At 36.6% G+C, this 14,822-nt stretch overlaps 1 long non-coding RNA gene across 6 annotated transcripts; it reads right to left on the reverse strand.

Moving 5' to 3' along the window:
* Window positions 1-1,105: 1,105 nt before the first annotated feature.
* Window positions 1,106-13,295, reverse strand: LOC133782030 (uncharacterized). 6 transcript variants are annotated; one of them, XR_009870324.1, is made up of 7 exons: window positions 13,115-13,295; window positions 11,086-11,976; window positions 10,275-10,956; window positions 9,988-10,128; window positions 2,452-2,496; window positions 2,215-2,327; window positions 1,106-1,530 (listed from the first exon to the last, which is right to left on the reverse strand). It is a non-coding gene; the product is annotated as an uncharacterized LOC133782030 (long non-coding RNA). The 6 variants fall into 6 exon arrangements; XR_009870322.1 differs by having other exon boundaries at window positions 10,275-10,531; window positions 10,831-11,976; XR_009870321.1 differs by having other exon boundaries at window positions 1,106-1,524; window positions 10,275-11,976.
* Window positions 13,296-14,822: the final 1,527 nt, after the last annotated feature.

The following is a 14,822-nucleotide window of genomic DNA, read 5'->3' on the forward strand; positions in this document are numbered from 1 at the left end:
CTGCCTACATCTTAGATACATCATGTACAATCATCAAGATATTTTGAAGCTTGTCTTCCTTATTCCTAAGATTCAAATGATTGGTCGAAGTGGAGGTTGTTGTGCCATTGGCGGCGGCCGTGGTCGGAGGAGGTAGTGGAACGCCGGAGTCAATGGAGGAAGGAAGTTGTTGTTCCCGAGGGTTCCTGTTCCGAGTCCGAGCCATTGAAGGTGAGATTGGAGGAAGCTGAAGAAATTTGGGGAAAAACAAGATTAGGGTTTAGTGTTCTCTTGATACCATATTAGGGAAGAAGAACAAAACAGGATTCCAAAATCTATCTGGTGAAGGCTGTAAAGAAAAGAAAGGTTAGTTAGGTTAAGCTAACTAACGTTGGTTACAATAGAGTTACAAATAGGGTCTAGTTAACTATTTGAGAAGCTTTTTACGAGGATATGCAAATATTTTGTTTACTTGGAATTGTGCATTTTCCAAGGTTTTTATTGTGAAGTCGTATGAACTGAAGTGAAGTTCTTTTCATGACTCATGGAATTTTAGAAAAACTGCTCTTTTTATGAAAAATTATAATTTCATACTGCTCAGTGTTTGGAATAACGGTCTAGAAACTCTCCAAGTATCTTCTAGTTAACATTTACACACTTTATGGTCCATGATTTTACAAACTCATTGGGTTGGAATTTATGTGGCTAATTGGAGGTGCTTGGATCTTAATACAAGATTATGTTAAATAATCATGAGATTATATTCAAGTAACTTCTCAATAACCAAAAAAGCCTCCAGTGTTGCAATTGAGATTTCATTGTTCTAAATGAGTAGAGGCGACATTAGTTACCGTACATTGCCAATGTTGTGTGGTTGTGCCATATGTACATTGTTCTTTCTAGTTGAATCTTTCTGCATTGATTCCTACAGTATAAACTATCTATTTCTGGTTCTTCTCTTTCTATTGGTTTATAGTGTTACTAAAATAATGGTTAGCAAGTTAATTTAAAAAACTTCAAACCTTTGCCTTAGCATATTTATATTTGTTGATTTTCTTTTGGTTGGGTTTGGTAACTTATTTTTTTATATAACACAAAAATATAAACATTTTTTACTCTTATTTAAAAAAAAAATGTGATCAGTAACTTATATTTCGTTTTTTTAAATGCATTCCCCAATGCATTCTCCGCCCCCTTCCTGACCCCACTTAAGGCTCCCATCCACGCCCCATCCCAATCTATTTCCTCAATTTCCTGATGAGGGCGGAACAGGAAATCCTAGTTGGGGTTGGGGACCTTACAGGTACCCAATAAAATATGTTTAAACAAACAAGAAAAAAACATTCAGAAAATCAATCATACATTAATTCAAAAAAACTTTTAAAGTAAATAGCTAGTCTAAACTAACAAAGCTTGCTGAACGACATGTTTTTCTCAGTGTCTTTCTTCATTATCTTGGCCTCTACCATCCATCTCATAGTCCTCCTGTGTTACATGAATCCTTCTCTCCCTCGATACAGACATTCTTGCTTCTGTGCACACAACCTATAACTAGGAGAAGAGGCATTTACAGATGAAACAAATGTATACAAGTAAACCAACTATTTTTTTTTTAAAATCTAAACACATCAGCATTCATAATACCGCAGAGTGATTTGAGACATATAAGATAAGAAAATCACAAGCTTACATATGTAGTTAGACGAAGTAAAGCCAACAGATGATTGAATTGCAATTATATGTATATATATATATGTGTATGTACATTTATTTTTATATAAATACAATTAACCTGCCCAAAACATAATTACTGTATTCCATTCAAAACCCCATATTTTAAATTCATAGAAACTTCAAACATAAGAAACCAAACTAAAATCTCACTAAATTCTAATTGAAATCAATAACCCCATTTCACCATCATCATTACCACCGTGACCTTCCATTCTATGTATATAGAAACTAAGTCTCTATCCAAATCATATTCACTTGAAGTGATTAATCCTTTCCACTATCTTTATTGTAGCTTTTATCAATAGGCCAAAAGAGTGTGAAAGACACAACATGATCATTATCAGGAATGATAACCCAACTCTCCCAAGGAGACATTTTCTTTGTTCAGAAACAATTATATTAGAGTAGTGATATCATGAGATTCACAAGATTTAGACCCAATTCAACCAGCTAAATAACTCAAGCCAATGGAATGACAGAACAAACTTTCGAATAAGATACCTGTTGCCAACCGTTCAGGATGAGCTTCAAGCCAATGTTGTTCAAACTGAATGTTGTAGATGTAGAGACCTTCCTTGAACTTTGAATATGTTCTAACAAAGGGTTTAAGTGCTCTGGAGATTGACGCAAAGCAGAGGCAGTAAAAAAAGTGAAGATGGAACTTAAATTCTCTGTTAAACATGAAAATGACTAATTACAACTTGTAAACCAAAAAGGTAAAATATAAGAGTGTTTTACCTTCACACGTTTTGTAGTTGCAACTTGTTCTACCTTATGTAAGAACTGATCAAATGATAAATAAGAAAGCAAATGAGAGTGTCAATCTCTGTACATACCAATTCGCAAGAAATGAAAATAGGATTCAGACTAACATAAAATCACTTCAGCAAAATGTGACTTGAATAGATTTAGATTGTTTTATAAACTCAGCCAATCAAACCCAATAGGAAATTTTCTTTTTGAATACATAAAACTTTGCAAAGCCCATTACTGAGATCAGAACCAAATGATAGGCACTTGATACGGAGAATGGTCAAATATCTTATTAAATTGGTAAGGATACAATGGTGCCAAGGTTTCAAGTACCTTGGAGACTCCTAACAGAGAACCTCTCTGTACAAACCAGTCACAAAAGTTATCTCCCCCTCCAAAAAGTTCTCATGACTTATTTATACATTATGTCTAAGACCCTCCCCAACCACAATAGGATTACATTAAATTGCTGACTCACTTAAATGAATTAAAAGACTCTTAATAAAAAGACAACTAATACACACTAGTTAATTCCCAAATTAGTTATTCTCCTTGAATATGTGTGTTATAGGTGGCCTAACATTACCCCGCTCCCAAACATCCACCTTGTCCTCAAGGTAGAAATCCGGAAACTCAGTAGCCAGCTTGTGGAAATCCTCCCAAGTAGCTTCAAAATCTGGTAAGCCATGCCATTTGATGAGGATCTCCATGTCTCCTTGTGGCCCTCCAACTTTGTTTCAGGTTAAGTGCGCAACTCCAAGTCTGCTGTTAGTTGTGGTGGAAGATGGTAAGTAGCCAAACTAGTTCCATGGGCTCTGCGCAATTGTGAAATGTGGAAGACTGGGGTATGGAAGTAGTGAGTGGCAGCTCCAATCGGGTATGGGCCATAATCGCGTGCTGCTAGCTTTTGTGACCTCCGTTGTGCCAACATCTTCTGCCAGTAGGGTCTGAGTTTTGGGAATACCAAGTCACCCACTTGGAATTCGTCATGATGGCACTTCTTGTCCACATAAAATTTCATCTTTTGTTGTGCTTTAAGGAGCTGCATGCGGAGTTCATCCAGGATCTCTTCTCACTCTTCCAGCAATGTGTCTACGGCAGAAACCACGACAACCCCCTTGTCATACCGAAGGAGTGGTGGTGGATCACGGCCTTACAATGCTTTGAAGGGAGTACATTTGTACCAAACCTTGTACCAATACTCGGCCCAAACTAACCACTTGTACCAAACCTTTTGTTTTGTAGACGCAAAACACTGTAAGTATGTCTCCAAACACCTATTGACAACCTCCGTTTGGCCATCTGTTTGAAGGTGATAAGTTTTGCTGTGCTTTGATATATAATCATGTTGTTGAAAAATTTCTTCCCAAAACTTGCTTGTAAAAACCTTGTCCCGATTTGAAATAATGGCTAAGGGAATTCCATGTAATTTAACCACCTCCTTCATGAAGTGCTGAGCCACGGTTACCACTGTGACGGGTGTTTGAGGCCTATAAAATGAGCATATTTTCTCAATTTGTCAACGACAACAAGTATAGTATCTCAACCCTCCGATCTCGGCAATCCCTCAATGAAATCCACTGAGATTTCATCCCAAACTTGAGCTAGAAGACTAATTGGATGCAATAATCCCGCTGGAGTGGTGGTCAAATATTTATTTTGTTGGCATACTTGACAGATTTGGACAAACTTGGGGACATCTTTTCTCATGCCAGTCCAAAAGACTTCTGCTTTCAGCCGTTGGTAAGTTTTAGACTCACCCGAATGCCCTCCCTTGGGGAGTTGTGAAACTCTTCCAACAACGACAGAATAAGCTTAGAGGAAGAAGGAACGACCAGCCTCCCTTTGTAGTATAGAAATTCGTTAGTGGTAGTAAAGCCATGGTGTTGTTGTCTTAACTGTGCCAACTCATCATCCTGTAACTGTGGCCAATATTTCCACTATGGTACTGCAATGGTGGCACATTCAGGTTGCCCTTCAAGCTGTGACAATGCATCAGCCATTCGGTTGCTTGCACCACTGCGGTACTCGATGTCAAAGTCATATCCCATCAACTTGGAGACTCATTTATGATATTCATGGCCAACGACTCACTGTTTTAAAAGAAATATTAGACTTTGCTAGTTTGTTCGGACCATAAATCTTCAGCCTAATAAATATGGTCTCCATTTGACGACTGAAATCACAATAGCCATTAACTCTTTTTGGTACATGAATTTTAGGCGTCCCCGATGGCCAAGAGTGTGGCTGTAATAAGCTATTGGGCGCTCTTCTTGCAAAAGGACAGCTCCTAATCTGAAGCCGGAAGCATCAGTTTCGATGATAAAATGTTTACTAAAGTCCGGCATGGCCAAAACGGGAACTGAACACATCGCATGTTTGAGTTCTTCAAAAACTTAGGCTGCTACTGAATCCCACTGGAAGCTGTCTTTTTTGAGCTAAGAAGTGAGTGGAAGAGCTATTTTAGCATATCCGTGTACAAATTTTCGATAGTACCCTATCAATCCCAAGAACCCTCTCAAAGACTTGATGTTTGAGGGAGTTGGCCATGCTTGCATTGCTTCTATCTTGGTTGGGTCAGCTGCCACACCTTGTTCTAAGATGATGTGTCCCAAATAGGCTAATTGGGACTGGCCGAATTCACACTTTTTCTTGTTGGCATACAATTTATGTTGCTGTAGTAGCCCTAAAACAGTGTGTAGGTGCTGAGTGTGAGTAGTAACATCCAAGTTGTATACTAAGATGTCATCGAAGAACACCAAGACATACTTTCGTAGAAAATGGCGGAAGATGTTGTTCATCAAAGATTGGAAGGTGGCAAGAGCGTTGGTGAGACCAAACGACATGACTTTGAATTCATAATGGTCGTTGTGAGTGCGAAAGGCTATTTTAGGAATGCCTTCCATTTTGAGTCGGATTTGATGATAACCCGATTTGAGATCCAATTTTGAGAACACCTTAGATTCGTGTAGTTCATCTAGAAGTTCATCAATGATAGGAATGAGATACTTGTGGGGCACGGTTTCCTTGTTGAGGACCCAATAGTCTACACAAAAGCGCCAAGAGTCATCCTTCTTCTTCACTAGGAGCACTAGACTAGAGAAGGGACTGCTGCTCATCTAAATTATTCCAGTAGTAAGCATTTCCTTAATTAATTGTTCAATTTCTTCTTTCTGAAACCGTGGGTATATATAGGGTCGTACACTAATCGGGGGAGTGCCTTCTTTTAAAAATAATGGCATGTTCCTAATACTGTATGGGTGGCAGTCCCTCGGGCATGTGAAAGACGTCCGCAAACTCCTCTAGCACTGTCTAAAACTTGTCTGAAACTGGTGGAGTGGTTCTTGTCAGTACCGTGGCTTCATTTAATTCCACTAAAATCCATGCCTGTTCTTGCATCAACGTGATGAGCATGGCCTTTAGAGAAATGAGGGATCTACCAAGAGAAGGATCTCCATGTAAAGTGACGGATTGGTCTAGTTGGAATTTCATGACTTGAGTCTTCCAATTAGTGTGAGTCATACCCAATTTAGACAGCCATTGAATGCCCAAGATGACATCCGAACCCCCCAACCCAAGTGGCAAAAAACCTTCAACAATGGTGAGGTCTTGGAGTTATAACACGACCCCACATCACATTCCTTCCCCTTTACTGCTTCGCTCGATCCCATTGTCACGCCGTAAGCCTCGATTTTAGATTTTGGCAACTCCAATTGTTGGACAAAAGTCGTACTAATAAAATTGTGAGTAGCGCCGAGGTTGATTAAAGTTACCACAGGCTGGTTGTGAATGAAGCCCTTGATCTTTATCGTTTTCGGAGCAGTCAATCCAGCCATCGGATTGAGGGAAACTTCAACCGACGTTTTCACTTTCATAGCATCCAAAGTTGGTTCTTGCTCGTCGGCTAGCAGCTCTTCTTCCGTGGCAACCTCCTCATCGGGAATAATCATGACATTTAGCTCTTTGTTTTTACAAACATGACCCCTATACCACTTCCCTTCACATTTTAAACACACACCCCTGTCTTTCTTGTCTTGGTACTCCGATTTCTTCATTTTCTTGAATGACCCCATGGGTGTAGTGGAGCTAGTCCATTGTGTTTTGTGGCTGGAAAAATCGTTTGTGGATTGTGAAGGATTGGAAGACTGGTATCGTGAGCTGCCTCTATGTTTACTTTCTATGAAAAGAGCTAACTCAATGGTTGTTTCTAAAGAATGTGGCTAGAACACCCACAACTCATCCCGCAACCCTTTCTTGAGGTCGTTAGTGAAGGTACTTAGGACAATTTTGTTTGGAACATTGTCCAAGGGTGCCGAAAATTCAATAAAGTGTCGGTAATATTCCTTGATGAAGGATTATTGGCGAACCACAAGAAATTGGTCATATAAATTCCCATCATTTTGGCTGCGAAATCGACGCAACAAAAGCAATTTCATGTCCTCCCAATGGTTCATTGGTCTTCGTTTGCTTTCCAATTGGTACCAAAGAAGCACATCACCTTCAAATGAAATGATAGTCGCTTTAATTTTCTCAGCATTGGTGAATCGCTGCAAAGAAAAAAATCTTTCTACTTTCAAAATCTCGTCTAGAATAATATGAATGGCTGAAGTGGTCTGCTAACAACGTTCCAAAAGAAGGTGGTAGTGTTGGGGCATTGGGGCTGGACGTGGTGTCTTGAACCCAAAATGTGGACTGTGGAGAGGAATTCCATCATTCTTGGAAATCAGAAAAGATGAAGACAAGGTCGTGGACAACATTGGGGCAAGAGGTGGGTTCTTGAACCTAGAATGTGTACTTTGGAGCGAAATTCCATCATTCTTGGAGGTCGGGGATGAGGAAGACAAGCTCTTGCACAGCAGCTCAAATTTTGCGTCAAGCTGAGCCTCTAATTGTTGTTCAAACCTGGACATGAGCAGAGCAAATTTTTCCTCCAGAAACGCCATTGCTCGGGTAGATTCTTGTTGTGCTGAAGTCGTTGCCGGATCGTCGGGATCCTCCATGGTGTCCACACACGTGGTCATCTTCTTGCCGCCAACCATGGTCCCGTCGAAAGCTCTGGTACCGATTTGATAGGCACTTGATATGGAGGATGGTAAAATGTCTTATTAAATTGGTAAGGATACAATGGTGCCAAGGTTTCAAGTACCTTGGAGACTCCTAACAAAGAACTTCTCTGTACAAACCCGTCACAAAAATTATCTACCCCTCTAAAATATTCTCATGACTTATTTATACATTATGTCTAAGATCCTCCCCAACCAATAAGATTACATTAAATTGCTGACTCACTTAAATGAATTAAAAGACCCTTAATAAAAAGACAACTAATACACACTAATTAATTCTTCTCCTTGAATATGTGTATTATAGGTGGCCTAACACCAAAATCTGAGGCATGACCCAAAAATGTTGGGTCAAACCAACAAACAGTCCTTTATCTTAGTAGTATAGAAAAATGTTGTACTAAGCTAGTTTCCGATGAGATGGACCACTTTCACCGATTTTTTCCCTTTTTTTTGGTCAATACAAGTGGTTATTAAGAAAACAAGAGGTACCTGTCAATGGCAACAAAATTGACTGATTTTTCAAGCCAACAAAGGAGAGGAGAGATCAGAAGCAAATTATACACAAATGATCACTAAGAGAGAGATTTGCAAAGAGTTTTATGCACAAAGCCAACTTTTTTTTTGGTTTATATCACACTAGAGGTCCCAAATATTTTTGAAAAGTATTACATAGGTCCCCAAATTTCATTTTGTATTACTTAAGTCCCCAAACTTACTACATGTGAATCACATAGGTCCTTTCAGTTAGAAATTAGAAAATAGTTTACAGAATGGGTAGCAGAAAACTATCTATGTCCAGCAGAAAGCGATTTATGACCTAATATATTTTTTTGTAATTACGTGGGTTATAAATCACTTTTTGTTGTGCTTTATGTAAATCATTTTCTAATAAATTGGACCTATGTGATACACATTTAGTAAGTTTGGGACCTAAGTAATACTTTTAAAAAAGATTAAGGACCTCTAGTGATATAAACATTTTTTTTTAAAAAAAAAAGACAGCATGCTTGCTCCAATATATATATATATATATTTTGAAAAAGAGACAGAGGTCATTGACTGACCTCTTCTCAATAAAATTGAGAGCCCTCACTTATGGCGGAGGAATACCGTGGTAACAACAAAAACAAAAACAAGGCAAAAAAAACACACACACACAAAGAACCCCACACTCCCCATAAGCTGTTAAAGCCACAAACTACCCCACTCCCTACAAAGTTCTAAAAAAGAAACCCCCTCAAAACCTCTTGATCTATACACCCAAGTAGCAATCCAGAACTTGATCTTATCCCAGATAATCTCCACTGTACAAGAAACGTCTTCAAAAATCCTACTATTTCTCTCCAGCCAAATAGCCCAAAGAATCGCCAACACAATACTCTGCCACAATCGAGCCACCCTCTTACCTCCCTCTAAATGGCACATTGAGAACAAGAGGAAGGCATGCATCAAGAGACCCCAAACTCGGCAAGCACTTTAAACCACACCTTCCTAGTGAAAGGACACTCCAAAAATAAATGTCGAGCTGACTCTCCTTCATTCTTACAACACACATACCAATTTGGCGACAAATAGTGAAAGAGTCTTCTCCTCTGGAAGTTAACATGGACATTTAACTTATCCATGAATATCAACTAGCTAAACAATTTAACTTTGGAAAGAGAGACACTCTTCCACAATTTCTTAGCTCAAGTCAACTCCGGGCCTAAATGAGCGTAGATCAAACTATGAAAGACAGACTTAGAAGAGAACATTCCACTATTGTCTAGAATCCAGTGCCTCCTGTCCTCCAAAATCGACGATAAAGCAACATACTGAAGCAGATGTAACAGCTGAGCCAAGCTAGAAACCTCCCTATCAAACAAATTCCTTCGGAAATGTAGATTCCATCCTAGGCCACTCGAATTCCCTTCACCTCCCGAGACTGCTAAATCTTTAATCAAGCAATTTTTGGCCAGGGACACCAAAAATAAATCAGGGAATTGAGACTTTAAAGAAACATCACCAATCCAAACATCCTCCCAAAAGCGAATCCTATCCCCCCCTCCCCACCTTGAAACAGATCAACCGCCTATAATCCTCATACAAAGCCGAGATATCTCTCCAAGAACTGCGAGTCGACAATCTTCCCCCACTACCAGTATCCCAATGACCATCATCTACCCCATACCTACTCTTCACTACCCTATGCTGTCCACGAACCACATATCCATATAGATTTTTCTCTGGCAATATAGAATTCTCAACCCTTAACTTACAAGCACTCCTGACATATGCTGTGATGTCCGACACACCAAATCTTACACCTACATTTTTAAGCCTCTTATTCTTGGTATCATACCAACATTAATAATCAATGTCGCAAGAAATTAAACATTCCCATTGCTAAAAAAATCTTTTTGAATGCAGCTACAATGTTGGTCAAACCAATTTGGAAGAAGATTGTGTAATTTACCACATATTTGAACCAGCAGCTTAGAAAAAACTTCTGCACACATGTTTCATGAAAGAAATGTGACATTTTATAAATACATCACAAACAATTTCATTGAATCGATCCTTCTTCAATAACACCACTATCTCATTGGTCACAAACCTATCATGAAAACAATCATAGAACCATAATCCAATGAGAAAACAATTATCATGAAACAAATTATTAAAAATCCAGTCACAGAAGCACTTATCGAACCAAAACAAAATAAGAAACCTAACCCAAAAAAATTAGAAATAGATTCATACCTTGGTGGTAGAAAAATCCAACTCTAAGAATCTGATTTAGAAATTACGCCATTTTTATACAGATCCAAAAACCCTCACAATAAAAGTTATCAACATTAGAGTGAAAATTTTAATATGAAGAAAGAGATTGGGAGAAGAATGGTACTTTGAGCAATAAAATGATACCTGACGAAGTAGACAATAGAGCTAGCTAGGTTCAAGTGATAATGGAGGAGGTAACTATGGCATCCTTGAGGAGAATAATAACTGTGGCATCTCTAATGAGAACGAGAAAAAAATAGAGTTCATGAGGGTTGGAGGAAAAAAGTGTAAAAAAAATATTGACAGTAGATTTTTTTTAATTATTTAATTTTCATAATTTTAATTGAAATTTTAAGAAATAAAATATAGAAATAAAGTTACCAAACGAGATTTCTGCTTTTTTTTTTTACTTTTCATTTAAATAAACAGAAAACTATTTAAATAATAGTTACCGAACATCCCTTTATGCTACATTTTGCTAGATAAAAAGGTGTCAGAACCTAGGATTTGCTCATATTTCAAATAAGTTAAGAACCTGAGCCCGGTGCCTGCAAATGAGAGTAGTCTTTCCAAAAGCTTGACTATATGAGATACTCCACACATCGAAGGGAAGTATTACTCAACGAGTTACTTGGTGATAAGCTCATATATTCTACTACAGCTTTGAAATGTTGGAGCAAACAAGACCACATCACTAAATCAAGATCAGCCTTTACCACGTTATAGTAAAAATATTATTAGACAAACTGCACGTTACGCAAGATTTGGGGATAGCATAGATAATACTTACTTTTGAGGATACGACGAGTGAACCTAGAAAAGAGGAATGACAAAAGATGGAGTCTATTTGTTTACTTCTGTTTTGGAGCTTGTAGAAACACTTACTGAAGTATGACCTATTGGGTGCAATGGATGTACAAGAGAGGAAGAGATGGGTACAAGTCAATGGCTTCATCCTCTGCTCAGCGCCAATCATCATCAATACCATTGAGAGATCATTATTGTCCCATGAAGGTAAGAAGGCTTTTGAGAGATGTGTTAATGGAAGCCAGTCAAAATCTTATTGTAGCTAGAGACACTATAAATGGTAGGCTTTCTTTAGGACTCTTCCATAAGGTTCTAAGTTGAAAATACTGTTAATTTTTTTTCTTAAACTAAGAATTCTCACGTTTGAAAGTCAAAAAAGGTTTGTTAAGTTGCCAAAGAATACAAGAACAAAACAATCAAAAGTTTAAAGGAAGCTCAAGTTGCCAATGGAAGATGTCACTACATTCACATCGCTATATTTAGGCTATATAACGATGTGAACGCAGTGACATCTTCCATTGGCAACTTAAGCTTTCTTCCAACTTTTGATTGCTTGGTTCTTGTATTCTTTGGCACTTTAACAAACATTTATTGATTATCAAGCATGAGAATTCTTAGTTTGGGAAAGTTTTTCAACCCAAAACCTGTTGGAAGAGTCTTGAAGCATATGAAAGAGGAAAGGTTGTGATATATAGTGTTCTTAGCTATAAGATTTTGACTGGCTTCTATTAACATATCAATCACAATCCTCTTTACTTTCATGCAACAATAATGATCTCTCAGTGGTACAGATCTTATGCAACTAAAGCTTTGAGAGTTCCTCTAGCAATCAAGCATCTAAATTGCTAGTTGTCGGGTAATCTCTTCTACAAAACTACAAGAGATATCCAATAAGATACTCGTTAGTGGAGGGAAAATATCTATTATCGTAGCCATCTAGAAAATTAGAAGCTATATAAGATTATCACCAAAAACATATAACAAAGCATAATAAGTAAAGATACAGACGCTCATTTTCATTTTCTACTTTACTAGTAGGACTATGATCAAACAAGTGGAGTACAAACTATTAAAATTAGAGACTTAAGTAAAACTAGAAATAAACATTGTATCATTCCACACATTAAAGACCAAAGTCAATCAAATATCAAATACATTATCATATAATTAGTATATATGTTGAATGGTTTTACAGTATAGTTTTGATTCTATATAAATATATATATATATATATTTAAACATGACCGCCCAAATATTATAATAATTAAGAGTTTACATTGGTGTCCTATGTATGTATTTTGATGTTATATTTGCAGTCATATTCTAACATGTACTGAGCTAAAGGTGCCTATTTTTTGTGAAGTCTCAATTCATGTTCTCCAGAGAATAGTCTTTTTCTCTAAAGTTGCGTTGTACTTGAGAGAAATGAAATGCTTTTTCTTTTTCTTTTTTCTTTCAGCATGATTAAGCACTATTTTAAAGCACAAGCATAAAAGGAAATAACCAAGATTATATATGTATATATATATGTATGTATGTATGTATAGAAGAACAAAGCAGTGCTCTGTCATTCAATGATACATTTTCCCAAACGCCTTGCATGCATTTGTAACGAAAATCTAAGAAAAATAGACAAAGTTAAACCAAATGAATCTTCAAAGAAATATTTACGAAATATGAACTATAAACTATTAACATCCTATGAATTTCTAGGTCAAAGATTGACAAAAATCGTTCAATGAATTTAGGTAAAAGAATTGTGCAAAACTCATGTAAATCCAATGTAGACTAAGAACAAGATTAGGATCCAACGAAATCGAAGCTCACATTGCTCAAGAGACTGTCACTAACCACTAATTGCACAACAACCATTTCACAACGCAAGAGACAATGAAAAACAGAGACAGAGATGCAGGGAGTGAGAAAATCTTATATACAAGTTAGTAGAACAACATGATTCTCAATCTTTATTAGCCTTAAATGTCGGATGAAAGAGAGAGATAGCTAATTACCACAATTAGCTGGAATGGATCACCATAATCGTCCAGAATCAGTGTTTAGAGTAAAGAGCGACCATTGAGACTTGAGAGAATAGAGAGAAGAATTATCCTTGAGAGAAGAGGTACCGAAATGGAAAGGAGAAAGAGACAGCTTAATTTGCTTCAAAGGGTTAGAGAGAGCCTAACACTGTGTCCAATCATATATTTACTATTTTATCTCCAATCCATTAGTTCAAATTTTACATCAAAATAAATATTTTTCTTTTATTCTTTTTTACTATTAATAATTAATTTAACTAATATTATTCTTATATAAATATTAACATTAATAAATATACTTAAATAATAATATCATATTGAGTAAAAAAAATAAAAAATTATTAATTTAGAGTTAACTTAAATGTTACATTATAAAAATCAAACATTACATTTTAAAAAAAATTAAACAATACATTAAATATAAAAGAAACTAAAAAGTACAATAATAATTATATGCTAATTTTATAAATTACCAAATTCTTCCCACAACTTGGGGGATGCATTCGACAAGTTGAAAATCAAAATCCAAGCGGTGCTTCCGAACAAGATATTATAAGTTAGTTCTTTACTATTTTTATCTCATACTTATTAAATGTGTTTCTCTAAATATTTGCATGATGACGTAGCGCATTAAAAATACATGTGAAAAGTGACCGATCATTAATGAAGGTTTGGTTGACCTACGACCAGGTTATCATAAGAAACTCTACAACTTAATATACGAAGGAGTATGCTGAGCAGTAGGGAAATAAGATAGGCGAAAACATGCGACCAGAGTTGTTCGTTTGATCGAGACAAACACTCCAATACTGTTATAAGTTAGATATTTCCGGGATATTTGCTAATTTAAATGTAAACAATATTATTTAAATTATTATTATTGCTTGTAACGTAGGTTAAGGACGACCCATGACCCATATGTACATCCATGAGCCTATAAATAGGACTCATATGATTTATTTATTTTATACGCGAGAATTTGTACTCAGAGAGAGCTAAGGTGTTTATATACACGATCTTTGTATCATTCTTCAGAACTTGTGAAACTCAGTGAGTCCTAGTTCACTGATTGCGGGTTTTGAAGTCTTTTACATTAATAAAAACACTAAGTGGACGTAGGTCATTACCAATATTTGAGGTCGAACCACTATAGAATCTTGGTGTCATTTGTCATATTTGATTCAACTCATACTTTTCATATTGTTTTTGTGACTCTGTGTCGTTGACTAAATCGAGGGTAACCAAAATGCATGACATTAATTTTACATTATTTTGTAGCTAAATTGAGCCAATATGATATTGAAACAGGATCAGAATTACAAAAAAAAGGTTTAAATTCGATCATGTATGGCCTGTCTTTAAAGGTATTGAAAATTTTGGAGATGATCATAGTAATGCGACACCATTCTTTCAAAGGCAATGTAGTAACTTTGTGTCATCACAATGAGAATCTCCTACTTCTGAGTCTCCAACATCAACATTTCCTGGACTATCATTATTTTCTCTTTAATATAAATGATGTGAATGTTGATGGTTATTCTACTCAACGACCCATTGGAGCCAAGAAAGCAAAAGGAAAAAGGAAAAGTGAAGAGCAACGACAAGTTAAAGAAATTCTAAAAAAAGCAACGAAGATAGGCAACAAAATTATCAACTTCAAATGATACGAGCTGAAAATGAG

This window comes from Humulus lupulus, chromosome 6, assembly GCF_963169125.1.
Source record: "Humulus lupulus chromosome 6, drHumLupu1.1, whole genome shotgun sequence".
NCBI lineage: Eukaryota > Viridiplantae > Streptophyta > Magnoliopsida > Rosales > Cannabaceae > Humulus > Humulus lupulus.